This window comes from Ranitomeya variabilis, chromosome 2, assembly GCF_051348905.1.
Source record: "Ranitomeya variabilis isolate aRanVar5 chromosome 2, aRanVar5.hap1, whole genome shotgun sequence".
In the NCBI taxonomy this organism is placed as follows: domain Eukaryota; kingdom Metazoa; phylum Chordata; class Amphibia; order Anura; family Dendrobatidae; genus Ranitomeya; species Ranitomeya variabilis.
Window position 1 is genome coordinate 82102676 of NC_135233.1, and position 25433 is coordinate 82128108.

The window sequence follows — 25433 nt, forward strand, 5'->3', positions numbered from 1 at the left end:
GTGGAGGACTAGTGGAAGGAGGGACCGCAGACAGGCTTCAAAGGCCTAACATAAAAAAATGGGCTGGCTGTAGGCACTTTATAATTGGTTTCAGGGGTACACGGGCTGCAGTGGTCTGGCCAGTGGAGGACTAGTGGAAGGAGGGACCGCAGACAGGCTTCAAAGGCCTAACATAAAAAATGGGCTGGCTGTAGGCACTTTATAATTGGTTCCAGGGGTACACGGGCAGCAGTGGTCTGGTCAGTGGAGGACTAGTGGAAGGAGGGACCGCAGACAGGCTTCAAAGGCCTAACATAAAAAAATGGGCTGGCTGTAGGCACTTTATAATTGGTTCCAGGGGTACACGGGCAGCAGTGGTCTGGTCAGTGGAGGACTAGTGGAAGGAGGGACCGCAGACAGGCTTCAAAGGCCTAACATAAAAAAATGGGCTGGCTGTAGGCACTTTATAATTGGTTCCAGGGGTACACGGGCAGCAGTGGTCTGGTCAGTGGAGGACTAGTGGAAGGAGGGACCGCAGACAGGCTTCAAAGGCCTAAAATAACAAACAATAGGCTCATGGCAGTTTTACAGCGGTTACATGGATACACGGGCAGCTTGGTGGTGAGTGGAGGAGTAGTGCAAGGAGTGTCTGTCCCAGTACTCCCAAAATATAAATAGATGTTAATGTCTCGCAAAACAACCAAAACAAAAAAAAAGGTGGCATACTTAGGTACAGGGGTGGGCTCATCTGCTGAGTTTCTGACATAGTAATTTGGCAGTAACTATTTAATGGTGCCAATATAGGACACAGACACAGACTACTTTAAGTTGCATCATAGATGTCTACAAATTTGTATTGTCAGTGCCAGACATTGAATGATGTCAGCGAATAGACTAAAGATTGGTGGAGCTGTGCGACATAATTTTGCATGTGGTAGAGCACATTTTGAGCTGGGGTACGGGGGGAACTCTCTAGAGGCCGGCGGGACCGCCCCAGGGCCCCTCATGTTACAACGGTGTGTCTGACGTTGGGTGCGCACCACCACCGCCAGAGACACTACATTGTACTATGAGGGACCCAGTAGCAATGCCGTCAACCAAAAGCGAGCACACCCACCTCTTCAGACAAACAGCAGTCTCACGGGTGCTTGCGCCAAGTCGCGATACCACGGCCCCGTGTGGGGAGTTTGGCCATTTAGGGAGGTGTAAACATGTCGTATGCTGTACAATCAGCTGCAGCAAATTAGACATTAGAAAAGTAATTCACAGGCAAGAGCCTTTCATAGGAAAGCTAGGTGTCGGCCGGGCAAGGTGGGGCAAAAGATTTCGAAATCCAGTTGTGGTTCATTTTAATGAATGTTAGATCGTCAACATTTTGGGTAGCCAGACGAGTCCTTTTTTCGGTTAATATTGAACCTGCAGCACTGAATACTCTTTCTGATAGGACACTTGCTGCCGGGCAAGCAAGCTCCTGCAATGCATATTCTGCCAATTCTGGCCAGGTGTCTAATTTGGAGGCCCAGTAATCAAATGGGAATGACGGTTGAGGGAGAACATCGATAAGGGATGAAAAATAGTTAGTAACCATACTGGACAAATGTTGTCTCCTGTCACTTTCAATTGATGCAGCAGTACCTGTCCTGTCTGCGGTCATAGCAAAATCACTCCACAACCTGGTCAGAAAACCCCTCTGTCCAACGCCACTTCTGATGTGTGCACCCCTAACACTCCTAGTCTGCTGCCCCCTGGAGCTCGTGTGAGAACGATCACGTGCGCTGTGTGCTGGGAATGCCTGAAGCAAACGGTCAACAAGAGTTGATTGTTTGGTTGCTAATATTAGTTCCAAGTTCTCATGTGGCATAATATTTTGCAATTTGCCTTTATAGCGTGGATCAAGGAGGCAGGCCAACCAGTAATCGTCATCGTTCATCATTTTCGTAATGCGTGTGTCCCTTTTTAGGATACGTAAGGCATAATCCGCCATGTGGGCCAAAGTTCCAGTTGTCAAATCTCCGGTTGTGATTGGTTGAGGGGCAGTTGCAGGCAAATCTACGTCACTTGTGTCCCTCAAAAAACCAGAACCCGGCCGTGACACGCAACCAATTTCCTGTGCCCCCGGGAAAGGTTCGGCATTAAAAATATACTCATCCCCATCATCCTCCTCGTCCTCCACCTCCTCTTCGCCCGCTACCTCGTCCTGTACACTGCCCTGACCAGACAATGGCTGACTGTCATCAAGGCTTTCCTCTTCCTCTGGTGCAGACGCCTGCTCCTTTATGTGCGTCAAACTTTGCATCAGCAGACGCATTAGGGGGATGCTCATGCTTATTACGGCGTTGTCTGCACTAACCAGCCGTGTGCATTCCTCAAAACACTGAAGGACTTGACACATGTCTTGTATCTTAGACCACTGCACACCTGACAACTCCATGTCTGCCATCCTACTGCCTGCCCGTGTATCCTCCCACAAATAAATAACAGCACGCCTCTGTTCGCACAGTCTCTGAAGCATGTGCAGTGTTGAGTTCCACCTTGTTGCAACGTCTATGATTAGGCGATGCTGGGGAAGGTTCAAAGACCGCTGATAGGTCTGCATACGGCTGGCGTGTACAGGCGAACGTCGGATATGTGAGCAAAGTGCACGCACTTTGAGGAGCAGGTCGGAGAACCCAGGATAAGTTTTCAATAAGCACTGCACCACCAGGTTTAAGGTGTGAGCCAGGCAAGGAATGTGTTTCAGTTGGGAAAGGGAGATGGCAGCCATGAAATTCCTTCCGTTATCACTCACTACCTTGCCTGCCTCAAGATCTACTGTGCCCAGCCACGACTGCGTTTCTTGTTGCAAGAACTCGGACAGAACTTCCGCGGTGTGTCTGTTGTCGCCCAAGCACTTCATAGCCAATACAGCCTGCTGACGCTTGGCAGTAGCTGGCCCATAATGGGACAACTGGTGTGCAACAGTGTCATCTGCCGATGGAGTGGTTGGCAGACTGCGTTCTGTGGAAGAGCTGTAGCTTCTGCAGGAGGACGAGGAGGAGGAGGAGGAGGGGGTGCGAACGCCTACAGCCAACTGTTTCCTAGACCGTGGGCTAGGCACAACTGTCCCTAAATTGATGTCGCCTGTGGACCCTGCATCCACCACATTCACCCAGTGTGCCGTGATGGACACATAACGTCCCTGGCCATGCCTACTGGTCCATGCATCTGTAGTCAGGTGCACCTTTGTACTCACAGATTGCCTGAGTGCATGGACGATGCGCTGTTTAACATGCTGGTGCAGGGCTGGGATGGCTTTTCTGGAAAAAAAGTGTCGACTGGGTAGCTCGTATCGTGGTTCAGCGTACTCCATCAGGGCTTTGAAAGCTTCGCTTTCAACTAACCGGTAGGGCATCATCTCTAACGAGATTAGTCTAGCTATGTGGGCGTTAAAACACTGTGTACGCGGATGCGAGGATAAGTACTTCCTTTTTCTAACCAGAGTCTCATGTAGGGTGAGCTGGACTGGAGAGCTGGAGATCGTGGAACTTTCGGGTGTGCCGGTGTACATGGCAGACTGAGAGACGGTTGGAGACGGTATTGTTTCCGCCGGTGCCCTAGATGCAATATTTCCTCCTACAAAACTGGTGATTCCCTGACCCTGACTGCTTTTGGCTGGCAAAGAAACCTGCACAGATACTGCCGGTGGTGCGGAAAATGGTGGCCTTACAGTGACGGAAGGGATGTTGCGTTGCTGACTAGCTTCATTGGCCGAGGGTGCTACAACCTTGAGGGACGTTTGGTAGTTAGTCCAGGCTTGAAAATGCATGGTGGTTAAGTGTCTATGCATGCAACTAGTATTTAGACTTTTCAGATTCTGACCTCTGCTTAAGCTAGTTGAACATTTTTGACAGATGACTTTGCGCTGATCAGTTGGATGTTGTTTAAAAAAATGCCAGACTGCACTCTTCCTAGACTCGGATCCCTTTTCAGGGATTGCAGACTGAGCTTTAACCGGATGGCAACGCTGTGCTCCAACAGGTTTTGGCTTTGACACGCGTTTTGGGCCAGATACGGGCCCGGCAGATGGAACCTGTTGCGATGTTGATGCCTGCTGCGGCCCCTCCTCCACCTCCGCTTCTGAACTACCGCCGCCTGCACCCTGTTCCCCCAATGGCTGCCAATCGGGGTCAATAACTGGGTCATCTATTACCTCCTCTTCGAGCTCGTGTGCAACTTCGTCTGTGTCACTGTGTCGGTCGGTGGTATAGCGTTCGTGGCGGGGCAACATAGTCTCATCAGGGTCTGATTGTGGATCTGTACCCTGAGAGGGCAATGTGGTGGTCTGAGTCAAAGGAGCAGCATAGTACTCTGGCTGTGGCTGTGCATCAGTGCACTCCATGTCAGAATATACTTGTAATGGGCATGGCCTGTTAAATGTTTCACTTTCTAAGCCAGGGACGGTATGTGTAAAGAGCTCCATGAAGTGACCCGTTGTGTCGCCTGCTGCATCCTTCTCTCTTGTTGTAGTTTTTGCTGAGGAGGACAAGGAAGCGACTTGTCCCTGACCGTGAACATCCACAAGCGACGCGCTGCTTTTACATTTACCAGTTTCGGAAGAGGAGGCAAAAGAGCTAGAGGCTGAGTCTGCAATGTAAGCCAAAACTTGCTGTTGCTGCTCCGCCTTTAAAAGCGGTTTTCCTACTCCCAGAAAAGAGAGCGTTCGAGGCCTTGTGTAGCCTGACGACGAAACTGGCTCCACAGCTCCAGACTTAGGTGGAATATTTTTATCCCCACGACCACCTGATGCTCCACTACCACTACCATCATTACCAGCTGACAATGAACGCCCACGACGACCTCTTGCACCAGACTTCCTCATTGTTTTAAAATCTTAACCAAAGTAACTTTATTTGTTGCTGTCAAACAACTTACACGGTGAGCTATAACTTCAGTATGATTTCAATATCCCTTAACAGGTTGGTGAGACCACAAGGAAAATCAGGCACAATGTTACACACTCTGTTTTCTGTGGCACAAAATCACAGAGATGACACACACGCAGGACTGTCACTCAAGCACTAATGTCAATATTAATCTCCCACCTAATTTATTTTTTTTTTTTCTCAGGGAGACTTTAGAAACCAAATAATATTAAAAAAAAAAAAAAAAAAAAAGGCTTTCTATGGCCCACAATTAGAGAGAGAGAGGTGGCACACCCAGGAGTCAAGACTGGCGCACAAGCTGAAAGGGCAATATTACTCTCCCACTGTTTTTTTAAGTTTTTTTTTTATTTCAGGGAGACTTTAGAAACCAAATAATATTAAAAAAAAAAAAAAAAAAATAGGCTTTCTATAGCCCACTGAATGAGAGAGAGAGGTGGCACACCCAGGAGTCAAGACTGGCACACAAGCTGAAAGGGCAATATTACTCTCCCACTGTTTTTTTATGTATTTTTTGTTTTTTAAGGGAGACTTTAGAAACCCAATAATATTTAAAAAAAAAATAAATAGGCTTTCTATGGCCCACTGAATGAGAGGGAGAGAGGTGGCACACCCAGGAGTCAAGCCTGGCACACAAGCTGAAAGGGCAATATTACTCTCCCACTGTTTTTTTATGTATTTTTTGTTTTTTAAGGGAGACTTTAGAAACCCAATAATATTTAAAAAAAAAAATAAATAGGCTTTCTATGGCCCACTGAATGAGAGGGAGAGAGGTGGCACACCCAGGAGTCAAGACTGGCACACAAGCTGAAAGGGCAATATTACTCTCCCACTGTTTTTTTATGTTTTTTTTTTTTTTTCAGGGAGACTTTAGAAACCAAATAATATTAAAAAAACAAAAAAAAAAAATAGCCTTTCTATGGCCCACTGAATGAGAGAGAGAGGTGGCACACCCAGGAGTCAAGACTGGCACACAAGCTGAAAGGGCAATATTACTCTCCCACTGTTTTTTTATGTATTTTTTGTTTTTTAAGGGAGACTTTAGAAACCCAATAATATTTAAAAAAAAAAAAATAGGCTTTCTATGGCCCACTGAATGAGAGGGAGAGAGGTGGCACACCCAGGAGTCAAGACTGGCACACAAGCTGAAAGGGCAATATTACTCTCCCACTGTTTTTTTATGTATTTTTTGTTTTTTAAGGGAGACTTTAGAAACCCAATAATATTTAAAAAAATAAATAAATAGGCTTTCTATGGCCCACTGAATGAGAGGGAGAGAGGTGGCACACCCAGGAGTCAAGCCTGGCACACAAGCTGAAAGGGCAATATTACTCTCCCACTGTTTTTTTATGTATTTTTTGTTTTTTAAGGGAGACTTTAGAAACCCAATAATATTTAAAAAAAAAAAAAAATAGGCTTTCTATGGCCCACTGAATGAGAGGGAGAGAGGTGGCACACCCAGGAGTCAAGCCTGGCACACAAGCTGAAAGGGCAATATTACTCTCCCACTGTTTTTTTATGTATTTTTTGTTTTTTAAGGGAGACTTTAGAAACCCAATAATATTTAAAAAAAAAATAAATAGGCTTTCTATGGCCCACTGAATGAGAGGGAGAGAGGTGGCACACCCAGGAGTCAAGACTGGCACACAAGCTGAAAGGGCAATATTACTCTCCCACTGTTTTTTTATGTATTTTTTGTTTTTTAAGGGAGACTTTAGAAACCCAATAATATTTTTTTAAAAAAAATAAATAGGCTTTCTATGGCCCACTGAATGAGAGGGAGAGAGGTGGCACACCCAGGAGTCAAGCCTGGCACACAAGCTGAAAGGGCAATATTACTCTCCCACTGTTTTTTTATGTATTTTTTGTTTTTTAAGGGAGACTTTAGAAACCCAATAATATTTAAAAAAAAATAAATAAATAGGCTTTCTATGGCCCACTGAATGAGAGGGAGAGAGGTGGCACACCCAGGAGTCAAGACTGGCACACAAGCTGAAAGGGCAATATTACTCTCCCACTGTTTTTGTATGTTTTTTTTTTTTTTTCAGGGAGACTTTAGAAACCAAATAATATTAAAAAAACCAAAAAAAAAAATAGCCTTTCTATGGCCCACTGAATGGGAGAGAGAGGTGGCACACCCAGGAGTCAAGACTGGCACACAAGCTGAAAGGGCAATATTACTCTCCCACTGTTTTTTTATGTATTTTTTGTTTTTTAAGGGAGACTTTAGAAACCCAATAATATTTAAAAAAAAAAAAAAAATAGGCTTTCTATGGCCCACTGAATGAGAGGGAGAGAGGTGGCACACCCAGGAGTCAAGACTGGCACACAAGCTGAAAGGGCAATATTACTCTCCCACTGTTTTTTTATGTATTTTTTGTTTTTTAAGGGAGACTTTAGAAACCCAATAATATTTAAAAAAAAAATAAATAGGCTTTCTATGGCCCACTGAATGAGAGGGAGAGAGGTGGCACACCCAGGAGTCAAGCCTGGCACACAAGCTGAAAGGGCAATATTACTCTCCCACTGTTTTTTTATGTATTTTTTGTTTTTTAAGGGAGACTTTAGAAACCCAATAATATTTAAAAAAATAAATAAATAGGCTTTCTATGGCCCACTGAATGAGAGGGAGAGAGGTGGCACACCCAGGAGTCAAGACTGGCACACAAGCTGAAAGGGCAATATTACTCTCCCACTGTTTTTTTATGTATTTTTTGTTTTTTAAGGGAGACTTTAGAAACCCAATAATATTTAAAAAAAAAATAAATAGGCTTTCTATGGCCCACTGAATGAGAGGGAGAGAGGTGGCACACCCAGGAGTCAAGCCTGGCACACAAGCTGAAAGGGCAATATTACTCTCCCACTGTTTTTTTATGTATTTTTTGTTTTTTAAGGGAGACTTTAGAAACCCAATAATATTTAAAAAAAAAAATAAATAGGCTTTCTATGGCCCACTGAATGAGAGGGAGAGAGGTGGCACACCCAGGAGTCAAGACTGGCACACAAGCTGAAAGGGCAATATTACTCTCCCACTGTTTTTTTATGTTTTTTTTTTTTTTTCAGGGAGACTTTAGAAACCAAATAATATTAAAAAAACCAAAAAAAAAATAGCCTTTCTATGGCCCACTGAATGAGAGAGAGAGGTGGCACACCCAGGAGTCAAGCCTGGCACACAAGCTGAAAGGGCAATATTACTCTCCCACTGTTTTTTTATGTATTTTTTGTTTTTTAAGGGAGACTTTAGAAACCCAATAATATTTAAAAAAAAAAATAAATAGGCTTTCTATGGCCCACTGAATGAGAGGGAGAGAGGTGGCACACCCAGGAGTCAAGACTGGCACACAAGCTGAAAGGGCAATATTACTCTCCCACTGTTTTTTTAGGTTTTTTTTTTTTTTTCAGGGAGACTTTAGAAACCAAATAATATTAAAAAAAAAAAAAAAAAAAAAATAGGCTTTCTATAGCCCACTGAATGAGAGATAGCACACACAGCAGTGGCACACAAGCCCTGACTGAGGCCAATATTTTTCTCCCACTGATTGATGTAGTGTTTTTGTGTTGAGGTAGAATTTAGAACACAAATCACGGAAAAAATAAATAGGCTTTCTATGGCCCACTCAGTGAGAGATGGCACACACAGGGATGGCACTGTAGCAGAAATGCAAATCTTAATCTCCCACAAAAAAAAAAAAAAAAAAAAACAGGGACTGTCCTACAATTACTATCTCCCTGCAGTAATCTAAGCCAGGTATGGCAGGCAGCAATAGGAGTGGACTGATGCACAAATTAAATAAAAAGTGTGGACAAACAAAAAAGATAGCTGTGCAGAAAGGAAGGAACAAGAGGATATGTGCTTTGAAAAAAGCAGTTGGTTTCCACAGTGGCGTACACACAGCAATACAGCTATCACGGAGCCTTCTAGGGCAGCCCAATGAGCTACAGCGCTGAGGGGAAAAAAAAAAAAAATAGCTTCCACAGTCCCTGCACACCGAAGGTGGTGTTGGACAGTGGAAATCGCTGCAGCACAAGCGGTTTGGTGGTTAGTGGACCCTGCCTAACGCTCTCCCTGCTTCTGACGAAGCGGCAGCAACCTGTCCCTAAGCTCAGATCAGCAGCAGTAAGATGGCGGTCGGCGGGAACGCCCCTTTATAGCCCCTGTGACGCCGCAGACAGCAAGCCAATCACTGCAATGCCCTTCTCTAAGATGGTGGGGACCAGGATCTATGTCATCACGCTGCCCACACTCTGCGTTCACCTTCATTGGCTGAGAAATGGCGCTTTTCGCGTCATTGAAACGCGACTTTGGCGCGAAAGTCGCGTACCGCATGGCCGACAAGCACAGGGGTCGGATCGGGTTTCATGAGACGCCGACTTAGCCAAAAGTCGGCGACTTTTGAAAATGATCGACCCGTTTCGCTCAACCCTACTCACCATTCCTGATGCTATAAAAAGTCTTTATTAGGACATGGACACGGACAGGGAGAGCATGGTGTCCAGGGATCATCCCTGGACACCATGCTCTCCCTGTCTGTGTCCATGTCCTAATAAAGACTTTTTATATCCCTGGACACCATGCTCTCCCTGTCCGTGTCCATGTCCTAATAAAGACTTTTTATAGCATCAGGAATGGTGAGTGCTGATCACTTTTTTTTCTCTTTTTTTTCTCTTTTTTATATTATTACCTCTTTTTGATAGAGCACCCCATACGCCCATGCACTGAGTAGGGGATATAGGAGCTGGTACAGCGTATTGTAGCACGCTAATAGGTGATCGCATGGGACAGCAGTGCGAGTATATTATCTTTTGTTTGGAGCATCTAAGGGTATGTTCACACGTCCGGATTTCTTGCAGAAATTTCCTGAAGAAAACCTTTCTGCGTTTTTTTTCCGTTTTTTTCGCGTTTTTTTTAGCATTCTGCAAGCGTAATTAGCTTGCAGAAAGCTAAAGTTTTCCAAGCGATCTGTAGCATCGCTTGGAAAACTGACTGACAGGTTGGTCACACTTGTCAAACATACTGTTTGACAAGTGTGACCAACTTTTTACTATAGATGCAGCTTATGCAGCATCTATAGTAAAAGATAGAATGTTTAAAAATAATAAAAAAAATAAAAAAATGCTTATACTCACCCAGACATCTCCTCAGCGGCGTCCGTTCCTCTTCCTATAGCTGGTGTGTGCGCGCAGGACCTTCCATGACGTCGCGGTCATGTGAGCGGTCACGTGAGCGGTCACATGACCGCTCACGACCAATCACAAGACAGTGACATCATCACAGGTCCTTCACCGCACAGCAGCTATAGGAACCGAAGCGGCAGCATGCAGCAGTGAGGCGGGAAGACATCGAGGGTGAGTATATGACTATTTTTTATTTTAATTCTTTATTTTTGACCAATTATATGGTGCCCAGTGCGTGGAGGAGAGTCTCCTCTCCTCCACCCTGGGTACCAACCGCACGTAATCTGCTTACTTCCCGCATGGTGTGCACAGCCCCGTGCGGGAAGTAAGCAGATCAATGCACTCCTAGGTGTACGGAATCCCCGCAATTCCGCATTTTTAATGAACATGTTGCTTTTTTTTCCGCGATGCGATTTTTTCGCGGAAAAAATCGCAACACTTGCACAAAAAATGCGGAATACACTGTAAATAATAGGAGGCATATGTTAGCGTTTTTTTCGCGTTTTTATCACGTTTTTATAGCGAAAAAACGCGAAAAAAACGCTAAAAATCCTGAACGTGTGCACATGGCCTAAGGGGTTAAACAGATTTGGATGGTGCAAACACTGATCGTGGCTGATACAGCAAATTGTCAGCTGTAGTGCGCAGTCAACAGCTGCTGGATTGTCACCTGTATGGGGAGGCTATTCTCTTATATCTCAGGTCAGTTAAAAGACGTACTGGCTGTCATTAAGGGGTTAAAAACATTTTTTCCATTGCTTGCATAACATTAACATGCCTATCCATCCTGTGATATTGATAATTCCAAAACTTTTCCATCTTAGCTTTGCTTTACAATAGAAAGTGAAGATTAGCGTCCCAGCTCCTTAAAACAAATTCTTTTATTGTAGATAATTTAAAACAATAATAGTATATGGCATGATCCTCATAGAAAGTGAGGCACTCACAGTTCAGCGACGCGTTTCGATCTTAGAAGATCTTTGAAGAGTGTGCAAAGCAGTCATGAAAGCAAAAGGTGGCTACTTTAAAGAACCTAGAATATAAGACATATTTTCAGTTGGTTCACACTTTTTTGTTAAGTATATAATTCCACATGTGTTAATTCATAGTTTTGATGCCTTCAGTGTGAATATACAATTTTCATAGTCATGAAAATACAGAAAAATCTTTAATTGAGAAGGTGTGTCCAAACTTTTGATCATATTGCATATTTGAAGCCAGGAAAGAATGGGGAGCATAATTTGCAATCGGTGGAAGTCCCAGGGGTGATGGTTAATAACTTGCTTTAATCTGAATACTCCTTTAAGGCTTTGTAGACATTCAGTTATCGTTTTTATATGTTGATTATGTCTTTATTTGAAGGAGGAAATAGTTGTATTTCTGGTAAGAGATAGATACAAGATCTGGCGTGCTTACCACCCACACTGTTTAAAGTAGCTTGGGCAATTTTGGCCGGGTGTCGTGGAACTTGAAATCTGCCTTGTCATAATAATGAATCATTAGCAGGGCATGTGGTTAACTGCAGTCTGGAGAAGACATTGAACTGTGTACGATGGATGGGATCCAGTAGTTTGACCCAATATGCTTGGATGTTAACCATAAGACATTGAAGTTGCTCGTCTGCTTTCAGCCAGCTTTTATATGAAATCAACTTTATCATATAACACAGGGAGCACATATTTTGTATATTAACATTGCTTTAGTGGCCCAATAAAGGGATATTCTGGTTCCCGTAAATATTTGATTTTCTTTTTTTAGAATGGAAAGTCATCCAATGTGCCTTCTGGATCAATTCCTTGTGGTGTGTTGTTATCTCTGCTTGGCGCCATTTAATAGGAACCTTGTTTACTCATAGAGTGGATAACAATTCTGTCTTGGTCATGTATCCTGCGCTGATCCAGCCCTGGTGGAAATTAACCCCTTAGTGACCAGAGGTATTTTTGGTTTTGCATTTTCATTTTTTGCTCCCCTTCTTCCCAGAGCCACAACTTTTTTACTTTTCCATCAATATTGCCATGTGAGGTCTTTTTTTTTTTGCGGTAAAAGTTGTAATTTTGAACGACACCATTTGTTTACCATGTTGTGTACTTGAAAACAGGAAAATAATTCCAAGTGCGGTGAAATTGCAAAAAAAGTGCAATCCCACACTTGTTTTTTGTTTGGCTTTTTTACTAGGTTCACTAAATGCTAAAACACTGACTTATTATGATTCTCCAGGTCATTATGAGTTCATAGAAACCAAACATGTCTAGGTTTTTTATCTAAGTGGTGAAAAAAAAAATCCAAACTTTGTTAAAAAAAAAATCGTTCCTATTGTCTGATACTCGTAGCGTCTCCATTTTTCGCGATGTCGGGTTGGGTGAGGGCTTATTTTTTGCACGCTGAGCAGACGTTTTTAATGATACCATTTTGGTGCAGATACGTTCTTTTGATCACCCGTTATTGCATTTTAATGCAATGTCATGGCAACCAAAAAAACGTAATTCTAGCATTTTGACTTTTTTTCTCACTACGCCGTTTAGCGCTCAGGTTATTCCTTTTTTTTATTGATAGATTAGGCGATTCTGAGCTCAGTGATACCAAATATGTGTAGGTTTGATTTTTTCTTTGTTTTACTTTAAATGGGGCGAAAGGGGGGTGATTTAAACTTTTATATATTTTTTTATTTTTTTTACATTTTTAAAAACATTTGTTTTTACTTTTGGTATGCTTCAATAGTCTCCATAGGAGACTAGAAGCTGCCATAACCCAATCAGCTTTGCTGCATACAGGCTATGATCAGATCACCTGTATGTAGTAGATTTACTGACTTGCTATGAGCGCCGACCACCGGGTGGCGCCCATAGCAATCCGGCAGTGACAACCATAGACGTCTCCAGGAGACCTCTGGTTGTCATGCCAATCCTCCGGTGACCCACGATCCGCCCACCGGGGTTCACCTGAAGGCCGGAAGTGCGCGTTAAATGCTGCGGGTAGGCTGCCATCACACTAGCAGTATTTGGTCAGGATTTTACATCAGTATTTCTAAGCCAAAACCAGGAGTGGGTGATAAATGGAGAAGTGGAGCATATGTTTCTATTACACTTTTCCTGTGATTTTTCCACTCCTGGTTTTGGCTTACAAATACTGAGGTAAAATACTGACCAAATACTGCTAGTGTGACGGCAGCCTTAGAGTTTGACTGCGGCATTTAATGGGTTAATATCCACGGGTGGATCGCAATTCCACCCACAGCTGTTCCGAGCACATGTCAACTGTTCAAAACAGCTGACACATGCCGGGAAAGATGTGGGCTCACCGCTAGAGAACACATGAAAGAGAGGGTGTCCGACATCGGCATACTATTACCCCCGATGTCGGAAAGGGGTTAAAGTATGTTCGTACGTTGCTTTTCTTGGGCAGGAAAGTATGATTTTGACACATTTTCTATGCTTTTTTTAATGAATTTTTTGGTTGCTGTCATTTTGATCTCAATAGGGAAAAACTACAATAAAATACTAAGCCACGTTCCCACATAGTATAAACACTGCGTTTTTTCTGCTATTTGTGCCAAAAAATCTGTGGTATTTAACTGTCCTAGGAAAAATTGATGTAATTTCATGAAAACTCTTGCCTCTTCTATATCGAAGGGTATGTGCACACGCTGCGGAATGGTGTGCGGATTTTTCCGCACTGATTTTGGTAAATCCGCAGGTAAACCGCACTGCGGATTTACCACGGGATTACCGCGGATTTACCGCACTTTTTCAGCGTTTTTTATGTGGATTCCACCTGGGTTTTACACCTGCGGATTCCTATTGAGGAGCAGGTGTAATCCGCTGCAGAATCCGCACAAAGGATTTTTCCGGACTGATTTTGGTAAATACACAGGAAATCTGCACTGCGGATTTACTGCTGAATTACCGCGGATTTACCGCAATTTTTTGGCTTATTTTGTGCGGATTCCACCTGCGGATTCCTATTATGGAGCAGGTGTAAACCGCTGCGGAATCCGCACAAAGAATTGACATGCTGCGGAATAAACAACGCAGCGTTTCAGCACATTTTTTTCCACAGCATGTGCACTGCGGATTTTGTTTTCCATAGGTTTACATGGTACTGTAAACTCATGGAAAACTGCTGCAGATCTGCAGCGTCAAATCCGCTGCGGATCCGCAGCAAAATCCGCAGCGTGTGCACATAGCCTAAAGACGCATTTGAACTGTGTGCTTTTGGTGCCATTTTTATTGTTATAGGTTTCTATAGGGGGCCTGAAAAATGCATATAGAAAAGGCCTTTTTAAGGGCAGAATCAAAGCTTTTCTGTACAAAAAAAAAAAGCATAAAAACCACTGCTTTAAATCGGCAGCACGAAACGCACACCAAAAAAATGCATCCGGAAGGCTACGTGTGAACAAGCTCTAACAGTTAGGATACCACATGTATTTGCAACAGAATCTACAGTAGCAATCTGAAACCGAGCCACAGGTTTCTGCCACTGACTTGCGGTATGAAGTGTCAGGAGTCTGCTAATCCGACATTGTGAATGGAATCCATGCGCAAAGCACTACAATAAATGACAACAGGGAGGTGCTTTCAGAGCTCTCTACAGCTAGATCTCGTGTACAAAATGTTGCAGAATCCCTGTGAAAAATAACCTAGCAAGCCATTCACCTAATGTAACCATCACAAGGACAAGGAGAGATTTTCAATACTTGAAAATTCCTATTCAGAGGCACCAAGAAACTACGAAGAACTGATGCACAAAATTTATTAGAAAATTCGAAAACTTTCATTATACAAAAGGAAAATCTTTATTTGCTGAAAACATTGTTCCACTGAAGGGAAAGTTCGGGTTTGACTTTCCAAAACTTCAGTATGAGCTTAGTCCTGAAGGTGTCAGTCATATGACGCTCAGTCACTGTATAACACACTCACACATTTTCCTTCCTCTTTTGAATCAAAACATTAAACAGGTAAGTGCTGGGTTTTTAACAATATTGTAGGCGGTGTATTATTCCCTGCTCATTTAGAGACCTTTGGAAATGGATATTGATAGGATAATTTCACTTGAAGCTTCAGGGCCTATTCATAAGCTGCATTTTTGCCCCATTTTTATCACACCTATTTGCAGTAGAAAACTGCAGTGTTTTACAGCGAATGAGACTTGTTGATTCCAGTGCTGCTTACTTTTTCATTGCAGATTTTGAATCAGAAAAGTGTTTTTTTTTTTTCAAACCCGCAGCTTATAAACATTTTTAAGTGTTTTTCACCTATTCAAATGAATGGGGAAAATATGCATCCAAAAACTAAGTAAGAATGTGGTAAAAGTGCGTGAAAAAGGAGTTTTGATGCAGAAACATCAGCTGCAAATACTGAACATATGCATATTAGGCCGGTTTCACACGTCAGTGGCTCTGGTACGTGAGGTGACAGTTTCCTCATGTACCGGAGCCACTGACACACGTAGACCCATAAAAATCAATGCATCTGTGCAGATGTCATTGATTTTTTGCAGACCGTGTCTCCGTGTGCCAAACATGGAGACATGTCAGTGTTCGTGGGAGCACACGTATTACACGGACCCATTAAAGTCAATGGGTCCGTGTAAAACACGGACCACAAACGGACGGTCTCCGTTTGCAGTCCGTGTGCCGTGCAGGGGACAGCGCTACAGTAAGCGCTGTCCCCCCACTGGTGCTGAAGCCGTGATTCATATGTTCCCTGCAGCAGCGTTTGCTGCAGAGAAGATATGAATAATAGTGTTTAAAATAAAGATCTATGTGTCCCCGCCCTCCCACCCCCTGTGCGCCCCCCCCCGCTGTTCAGAAAATACTCACCCGCTCCCACGTTAGCTGTCACTCCTTCCTCTCTGCCCCGCGCCTTCTACTGTATGCGGTCACGTGGGGCCGCTCATTTACAATCATGAATAGTCGGCTCCACCCCTATGGGAGGTGGAGCCGCCTATTCATGACTGTAAATGATCGGCCCCACGTGACCACATACAGGAGAAGATGGGGCCAGACCAGGAAGCCGCGACAGCCAACGTGGGAGCGGGTGAGTATTTTCTGAACAGCGGGGGGGGCGCACAGGGGGTGGGAGGGCGGGGGACACATAGATCTTTATTTTAAACACTATTATTCATCTTCTATGCAGCAAACGCTGCTGCAGGGAACATATGAATCGCGGCTTCAGCACGATGCAGGGTACCACACGCGTGGGTACCACACGCTCCGTGTGGTACCCACTCGCCATACGGGCGGCACACGTGTGCCGCACATATGGCCTACGTGAGTTCACAGGCACACGGACACGGATAACTCCGGTACCAATTTATTCTGGTACCGGAATTATCTGGACATGTGGGACAGCCCTTACTGCGTATTGCTGCAGTTTCACAATATAGTTATTGGCTGTGCAGTCTTTACAGATGAAACACAATTAGGTCATGTGCACACTTTGAGTATTTGGTGAGTTTTTTACATAATAATAATAATAATAATCTTTATTTATATAGCGCCAACATATTCCGCAGCGCTTTACAGTTTAACAGTTTCAAACACAACAGTCATAGATAACAACGTTAACAATACAGTAATAAAGCAAAAATAAGACAAAATAAGACGACCCTGCTCGTGAGAGCTTACAATCTACAATGAGGTGGGGAGATACAAAGCACAGGTGTGTATTTACAATGGTGTATTTACAATGATGGTCCAGCCATCTTCAGGGAGTGGGGGGTATATGGAAGTAGTGAATGGGTTACACACGCACAAAAACATAAAATGAGTTTGATTAGGGAACGTGATAGGCCGCTCTGAACAAATGTGTTTTGAGCGAGCGCCTAAAACTATGCAAGTTGTGGATGGTCCTAATGTCTTGGGGTAGAGCATTCCAGAGGATTGGCGCAGCACGGGAGAAGCCTTGGAGTCGGGAGTGGGAGGTACGGATTAGTGCAGAGGTTAGTCGAAAGTCATTTGCAGAGCGCAGAGGTCGGTTAGGCCGATAGACAGAAATGAGGGAGGCGATGTAAGGGGGGGCCGCACTGTGGAGAGCTTTGTGGGTGAGAACAAGTACTTTGAATTGTATCCTGTAATGAATGGGCAGCCAGTGTAACGACTGGCGAAGAGTGGACACGTCCGAGTAACGATTAGCCAGATGGATGACCCTAGCTGCTGCATTAAGGATGGACTGGAGAGGGGAAAGTCGAGTGAGGGGGAGGCCAATTAATAGAGTGTTACAGTAGTCCAGACTGGAGTGGATTAGGGCGACAGTGAGGGTTTTTGTTGTCCCATGGTGAGAAAAGGGCGGATTCTAGAGATGTTCTTTAGGTGTAAGCGGCACGAGCGGGCAAGAGATTGTATGTGGGAGGTGAAGGAGAGATCGGAGTCAAACATAACACCCAGACAGCGTGCCTGCTGCCGGGGTGTTATGATGGTGCCACCCATGGAGAGGGAAATGTCAGATTTAGGGAGGTTAGTAGAAGGCGGGAGCAGAAGAAGTTCAGTTTTGGAGAGGTTGAGTTTCAGATAGAGAGCGGACATGATTTTGGAGACTGCAGACAGACAGTCAGTGGCGTTCTGTAGTACAGCGGGGGTAAGGTCAGGGGATGACATGTATAGTTGTGTGTCATCAGCATAAAGATGGTACTGAAAACCAAATCTGCTGATGGTCTGTCCAATTGGGGCCGTGTAGAGGGAGAAGAGAAGGGGGCCAAGGACTGAGCCCTGAGGTACCCCGACAGTGAGAGGAAGAGGAGATGAAGTGGAGCCAGAGAACAGAACACTGAAGGAGCATTCAGAAAGATAGGAGGAGAACCAGGAGAGAGCAGTGTCCTTAATGCCTAGTGACTGGAGCCTAGAGAGTAGGAGAGGGTGGTCAACAGTGTCGAAAGCTGCAGAAAGATCGAGGAGAATAAGCAGAGAGTGGTCACCGTTACATTTTGCTGTCAGAAGGTCATTGGTCACCTTGATGAGTGCAGTTTCTGTCGAATGTAGGGCGCGGAAACCAGACTGTGAAGGGTCTAGAAGGGAATGGGTGGAGAGGTAACGGGTAAGGCGGGAGTAGACTAGGCGCTCCAGGAGTTTTGAGATGAAGGGGAGATTGGAGACTGGTCTGTAGTTATTTGTGCATGATGGGTCAAGGGTGGGTTTTTTTAGTAATGGAGTAATGATAGAGTGTTTGAAGGAGGAGGGAAAAATGCCAGAGGTAAGGGAGAGATTAAAAATTGTAGTTAGGTGAGTTGTGACGACTGGAGAGAGAGACTGGAGGAGGTGTGAGGGAATGGGGTCGGTGGTGCATGTAGTCGGACGAGAAGAGGAGAGGAGCTTGGAGACTTCTTCTTCTCTGATGGGATCGAATGTGGAGAGTGAGCCAGGGGAGATGCAGGGAGGGATGGGAGTCATTGCACTTGGTGTCTGGGAGCGGATTTCCTGACGGATATTGTCTATTTTCTTTATAAAGTGGGAGGCCAGGTCATCAGCACAAATGTCTGTGATAGGGGCTTGTGCTTTTGGCCTGAGGAGGGAGTGAAAGGTGTTAAAAAGTTTCTTGGGGTTGTTGGATAGTGAGGAGATCAGGGTGGTGTAGTAGGACTGTTTGGCAAGGTGAAGGGCAGAGTTATAGGTCCTTAACATAAATTTGAATTGTATGAAGTCTTCTGGTGTGCGAGTTTTTCTCCATAAGCGTTCAGCACACCTGGAGCATCGCTGGAGAAATCGGGTTTTCAGTATTTATAAGCCAAAACCAAGAGTGGAACAATCAGAGGAAAAGTATAATAGAAACATATGCACCACTTCTGTATTTATCACTCATTCCTGGTGTTCGCTTACAAATACTGAGGTAAAAAAATCGCCAAAACCTCAACATGCGAACATGGCCTTATTTTTTACTTGTAACAAATGCATGTCCACTAACAGCAGAAAAAAAACCTGTGCTTTTCCAAATGCACCTCAACCGTAATGTGTGACAGTCCTCTAAATTGACCAATTCACTGACCACTTTTTTAACCAAAATATTGCAATTTACCTTTTTTTCATTGTTGCGTATAGAGACTGGGAGATAGGAGGCTGCAAAATAGACACTTGGTTATTACTACGCAAATCATGAAAGTTGTAATTTTCTTACAGGGATTCTATCAGCACAGAAAGACTGCTCGAACCAAGTACCGACGCTCGGTTCTTCACGGCACAGCCAATCATTTAAAGGGAACCTGTCACCCCCAAAATCGAAGGTGAGCTAAGCCCACGGGCGTTGCGGTCCGGGGCCTCCCATCTTCATAGGATGACGTCCTTTTCTTGTCTTCACACTGCGGCTCCGGCGCAGGTATACTTTGCCTGCCCTGTTGAGGGCAGAGCAAAGTACTGCAGTGCACAGATGCCGGGCCTCTCTGAACTTTCCCGGTGCCTACGCACTGCAGTACTTTGCTCTGCCCTCAACAGGGCAGACAAAGTACGCCTGCGCTGGAGCCGCAGTGTGAAGACAAGAGGAAGACATCATCGTAAGAAGATGGGAGGCCCCGGACCGGACCACGACGCCCATTGGACAAGAACAGACCAGGACCGCCCCTGGGTGAGTATAATCTTACCTCTTTTTCTCATCTTTCAGGATACATCGGGGGCTTATCTACCGCATTACAGAATGCTGTAGATAAGCCACTGATGCCGGTGGGCTTAGCTCATCTTCCATTTTGGGGGTGACAGGTTCCCTTTAACTACACCTTCCCACCTGCTTGTTTTTGCTCAGTCTCTGCCATCCCCTTATTTAATTAACAGCTCTGGCTTCACAGAGCCAGAGAAGGGCAGAGATATAGTAAAAACAAGGAGGTGGGAAAGTGTATTTTAATGACTGGCCCTGCCATGAAGCACTGAGCGTTTTCTTTACTTTTCATCATTTTTTGCGGATTCCATCATTATCTGTAATTTACATAGTTATATATATTTTTTGTATGATTACACAACAAAAACACAAGATAACCATGAGTGTAAGCCTAATCGGACAGTGCGCAATTTAAATCTCAATATTAAGTAAATCATCAATGTACTTTAGAAAGCTAACGATGGTTCGGCTGATTATTTCCCAGCAGCTATCTCACCCAATTCTCCCATACACAGAAGCAGTTTTTTGGCTGAGCGCTCTTGTGTACCCTATAAGGGCTCATACTCACCTGCGAGAAACTCGGATAAGTCTGGCATGTTAATACCTGGCGCTGCTGCCAGCACTCCGGAGCAGAGCGTGCAGCTGCATGTATTGCTATGCGGTCGCACGCTCCGATTTGAGTGTCGGGTGCAGTGCTCGGTATTAACATGCCAGACTCATCCGAGTTTCTCGCAGGTGAGTATGAGCCCTTAGAGAGGCGCTATCAGGCACCTCTGGCAGTGACTGACCTTTTAGTGAATAAAAGAATTGGCATTCCGAAATCGGACATGCTATATTCTGATCTCCCCCGACATCTGCTGATTCATTCTATTGTGTATGGGGATGTTCAGTCAACCAAATCAAACCACTGACTCGACTATCCACATGGATTGGAAACTTGACTTGTTTTAAGTGTGATATGGGTCCTTTGTCATAGCCATTGGCTTTGAATAACAAAACTTTTTTTTACCTTTAGAGCCACATTTTCAGAAAGGCCACACAGAAGTTTCGTAGTTTCTGTACAGTACAATATAGTTCCGTACAACTGAGAGATTATAGCTAGTGATGAGCGAGTGTACTCATTGCTCAGGTTTTCCAGAGCACGCTCGGGTGATCTCCGAGAATTTGTGACTGCTCAGGAGATTTTTTTTTTTTTTACACAGCTGAATGATTTACAGCTGCTAGCCAGCCTGAGTACATGTGGGGGTTGCCAGGTTGCTATGGAATCCCCACATGTACTTATGCTGGCTAGTAGCTGCAAATCATGCAGCTGAGGCGATGAAAACTAAATCTCCGAGCAGTCACAAATACTCGGAGACCACCCGAGCGTGCTCTGGAAAACCTAAGCAACGAGTATACTCGCTCATCACGAATTATAAACCTTTCAACCAAGTCTAAGTTACGCCAATCTTTATTAAATATTCTTGCAAACAGCCTTACTCTTATACAGCTGTTATAAAGACTTATGTGTCTCAGTAGCTACAGACCATCAACAAGCCATCTCTCTACATTCAGCAAATAGGGATAGATATAAAGAAGGGGCAGCACAATCAGACTACAAAATTGTATTAGTAGTATGTTACCATGGACACTACATAGACAGAAAGACCTGTATTTTTAGTTAAAAGGGTTGTCTGATCTTAGGGTCTATAGTCACCCTATGTTCGTGCTGTGGGGATTCCCCTAATGACAGAGCGATGGGTGCACGGCTGCATGTAGGCAATTTGCATACATTCGATCACATACCGACTAGACATCCACAAGTATATTGAGTGAGGCTGGGTGCGTCTAGTAAGAATGTGGCCACAAGTATTCAAATCACATACTCATGGTCATATATCGCCGGCACTGGAAAATCCACACAGCGCTCAGTGCGAGTGATGTGAAGATTCACTTGCACCCTAAGGCAGAAGAACCCCTTTAAAGCTATTGCAAATTTTCTTTCTTTATTTTTTTAGATGCATTGAAGCAATAAAATTGTTTAGAAAAAGCATACCCTATATCCTTTAACAAACTTATAGATAATGTTTGGCACTTTAATTATGTTTTTGTAATTACCTGAAGTTGTATATAGTTTCAAGCATAGCAATGTTTGGGCTAGGATTTCTCCTTTAACAAAAAAAAAATGCTCAGCATGTCCTTTTGGATGTAATGATATATTCTCCTATTCTGGGTGGCAGGGTTTTGTGGTGTTTGTTGTGTTGGAAATGATGTTGTCGGGTATTTGTGTGCATAAGTCTGCTGACTGAGCTGTGCGTAACTGGAACATGAGCTGTAGTGTCATTTTTCCACTAATCTAAATATTCCTATTACTGGTGAAGCTGGGAGGTATGCTTGAATTATGGTCTGCTCTCAGCTGAGTGTCTGGGATTCTGCTCTCAAGCGATACTTACATATGAGATCAGGTCTCGCTTTTATGTCACATGCTATTTACTTATAGTTAAAATGAAGATGTAAAAGCTAAATACAAATATTTTTGATAGATATTGGAATTGCTTTTACATGTTAGTAAATTTTTTTTAAGGCCCAATTCACACGATACGGTGATTCTGGTACTGGAAAACAGTAGTAGTGAGATCTGTGATCTGTGTCCGTGTGCTACGTGTTTGACATCTATGTGTCATCCTTGTGCTGTCTGTATCCGTGTGTCCATGTACTGTCAGTAATGGGGAAATCTGAGAAAAGAAAGAGCCCACAATAGGGTTTTAAATGTTAAAACAATACAGAAAACAACATGGATCTGCTCACCTGGTTGTGTGGCAACAAAGCAACTTGTATCAAATGTGTATATCAGCTGCTGCAGGATACCAGTACAAAGGACTTAGGGAAAGAACATATCCTGGTGAAGTGTCACTGGATGTGCTGCTGATAATTATATCCATAGGTTTTTGTCCTGATGAAGAGGTCCTGCATTGACCTCGAAGCGTGTTGACTTTGTAAACCTGCTAAAATAAAGTTTTCATTGAAAATATTCATTGGATATAATTATCAGCAGCGCATCCAGTGACACTTCACCAGGCTATGTTCAGGCACTGTTAGTGTGACATGTATGGAATGAAATGCAGAATAGAAATTAAAGACTGATGTATTAAAGATGTTCAAAGGTAGAGATAGATACCAATGAGGAACATAGAGTGGTGTGTGAGTGTACTTTTCTGTACTTGCATTTATTGAATAAATAAATAAACAAACAAAATGGCATGGGCTCCCCCTTATTTTTTGTTAATCAGCTGAGGGAAAGCAGGCAGCTGGGGGCTGGCGTTATTATTCTAGGAAGGGGCCAATATCCATAAAGATTCCTAGCCTATTAATAACAGCTCACAGCTGTCTGCATAGCTGTTACTGGTTATTAAAAAGAAGGGGGAGGCAACAAAAAAATGATGTGGGTTCCCCCAATTTTTAATAACCAGCAAAGGCTAAACAGACAACTGCGGGCTGATCTTAATAGACTGGAAAGGGGCCATGAATATTGTCCCTCTCCTAGACTAATAACACCAGCCCTCAGCTACCCAAGACATGGCGCATCCATTGGATGTGCCAATTATAGCGCTTAGCCTTAGTTCTTCCCGCTTGCCCTGGTGCGTTGGCAAGCATGGTATTGGTTTTGGGGTTGATGTCAGCTTTGTAATGTCAGCTGTCATCAAGCCCAGGGGTTAATAATGGAGAGGTATGTATAAGACACCCCTATTACTAACCCCATAGTCAAAAGTAGTAAATACACACAGAGAAAAGCCCTTTAATTGTACAAAACACTCCCTAACCCTCTTTTACCCACTTATTACCATAGCAAAAAATAATAATCCAAAGTGGTCTGCCGTAAAATTCATTCCAACTTGTGACAGTCATTGCACATGGAAAGTCATTGCACATCTCACTTGGCCATACAAGTCAATAAGTCCATGGAAAACATCGAACTGCACTCGGATTACATCTGAGTGCAGTCCGATTTCCATGAACTGACAGAATGAAGAGGATGGAGATTCTTTTTCCATCTTCTCCTCATCCCAGAATATTGGATCACACTATGATCACACTCTGATGAAACTCTGCTCAGAATTTGATCAGAATGTGATTCAGCTCAATTTTTTTGGATGAGAGAATATACATGGGTGAACTTAGATTTATAGTGGGAAGGGCAAATGTAAAGGTAATTTGCTTCTTTGAAATATAAATTCAGACTTAGTGGCATAAAATTCCCCTCTGAGCATTGCCCTCCCTCCATAGAAAAAAGATTGGAAATTACTGTTACTAGATGATTGCAAAATTTAGCCAAGTCTATGGACGCTGTTGCTGAGCGTATTCTTATTATGTTGTTGTTTTCATAAATTTATTTTTGTTGGAACGCAGCATCAATTTCTATCATGTCATCTTTGCAGAAATATGCAATATCTTATGGCATAGCTGTACTTGCTATCTGAATAGATATGGTTGGCTCATTTTAATTTCTCAGCAATGTAAATGTCATGTGAAAGAGAATAACTTTTGGTCATGTGCATGCAGACTTACTAAATAAGGAAATATTTGCAAAATAAACATTTTAATCTTCAGTCCCATGATACACATTGCAAAAATGTTATTATTATGGGAAAATTCTGATACTGCATTACAGAACGATTGTAAAAAAGAATTTCTCTTGAAATTGCACTTTTTTGAGGCGTTCAAAAATCAGAAATTTTTTAAGTAGAAATATTTTTGGAGGAGTTTTGCTTCTCCTAAATAAGTGTCAAAGAGGTCTTGTAGAATTTTGGAAGATTTTTTTCATGCAGTGCACTTTGCAACCTTTTGACGATGCCTACTTTGGAGAGATTTCCTTCAAGATCCGCTTCAAAGAAGTAACAAGCACTTTCTTTAATCCACCAGGCATGTCTCAAAATATTTCCAGGGAAAAAAAAAAAACTCCTTATGTGAACAGCAAAGTGAATTTCCTATAGAAAGGAGTAAAGAAGCGTTTTTCAAGCGGTTTTAAAGTGATTTTTTAGAAATATTTTTTTAAGGCGATCCATTCCCAAAAAATTCATTGTGCACACAGCCTAAGGCCTGTCCCACACGTCCAGATAATTCCAGTACCGGAAAAAAACGGTACCGGAATTATCCGTGTCCGTGTGCCCCTGCGTTTCTGTGGCACATCAGTGTGGCACACGTGTGCCTCCCGTGTGCCCACTGGGTACCACACGCACCGTGCAGGAGACAGCGCTAAAGTTTAGCGCTGTCCCCTGCATCGTGCTGAAGCCGCGATTCATATCTTCTGTGCAGCAGCGTTTGCTGTAAAGAAGATATGAATAATCCATTTTTTTAGTGGTATTTCGTGTTTAAAATAAAGCTCCATGTCCCCACCCCCTGTGCGCCCCCCCTGCTGTTCTGAACCAGCTCCCTCGCAGTGTCCTGTCCTGGCCGCAGCTTCTCCTGTATGCGGTCACGTGGGGCCGCTCATTTACAGTAATGAATATGCGGCTCCACCCCTATGGGAGGTGGAGCCACATATTCATGACTGTAATCGGCGGCTCCACGTGACCGCATACAGTAGAAGGTGCGGCCAGGACAGGAAGCAGCGACAGCCAACGAGGGAGCCGGGTGAGTATTTTCAGAACACTGGGGGGGGCGCACAGGGGGTGGGGACATGGAGCTATATTTTAAACACAAAATACCACTAAAAAAATGGATTATTCATATCTTCTTTACAGCAAACGCTGCTGCACAGAAGATATGAATCGCGGCTTCAGCACCATGTGGGGGGGACAGCGCTTAC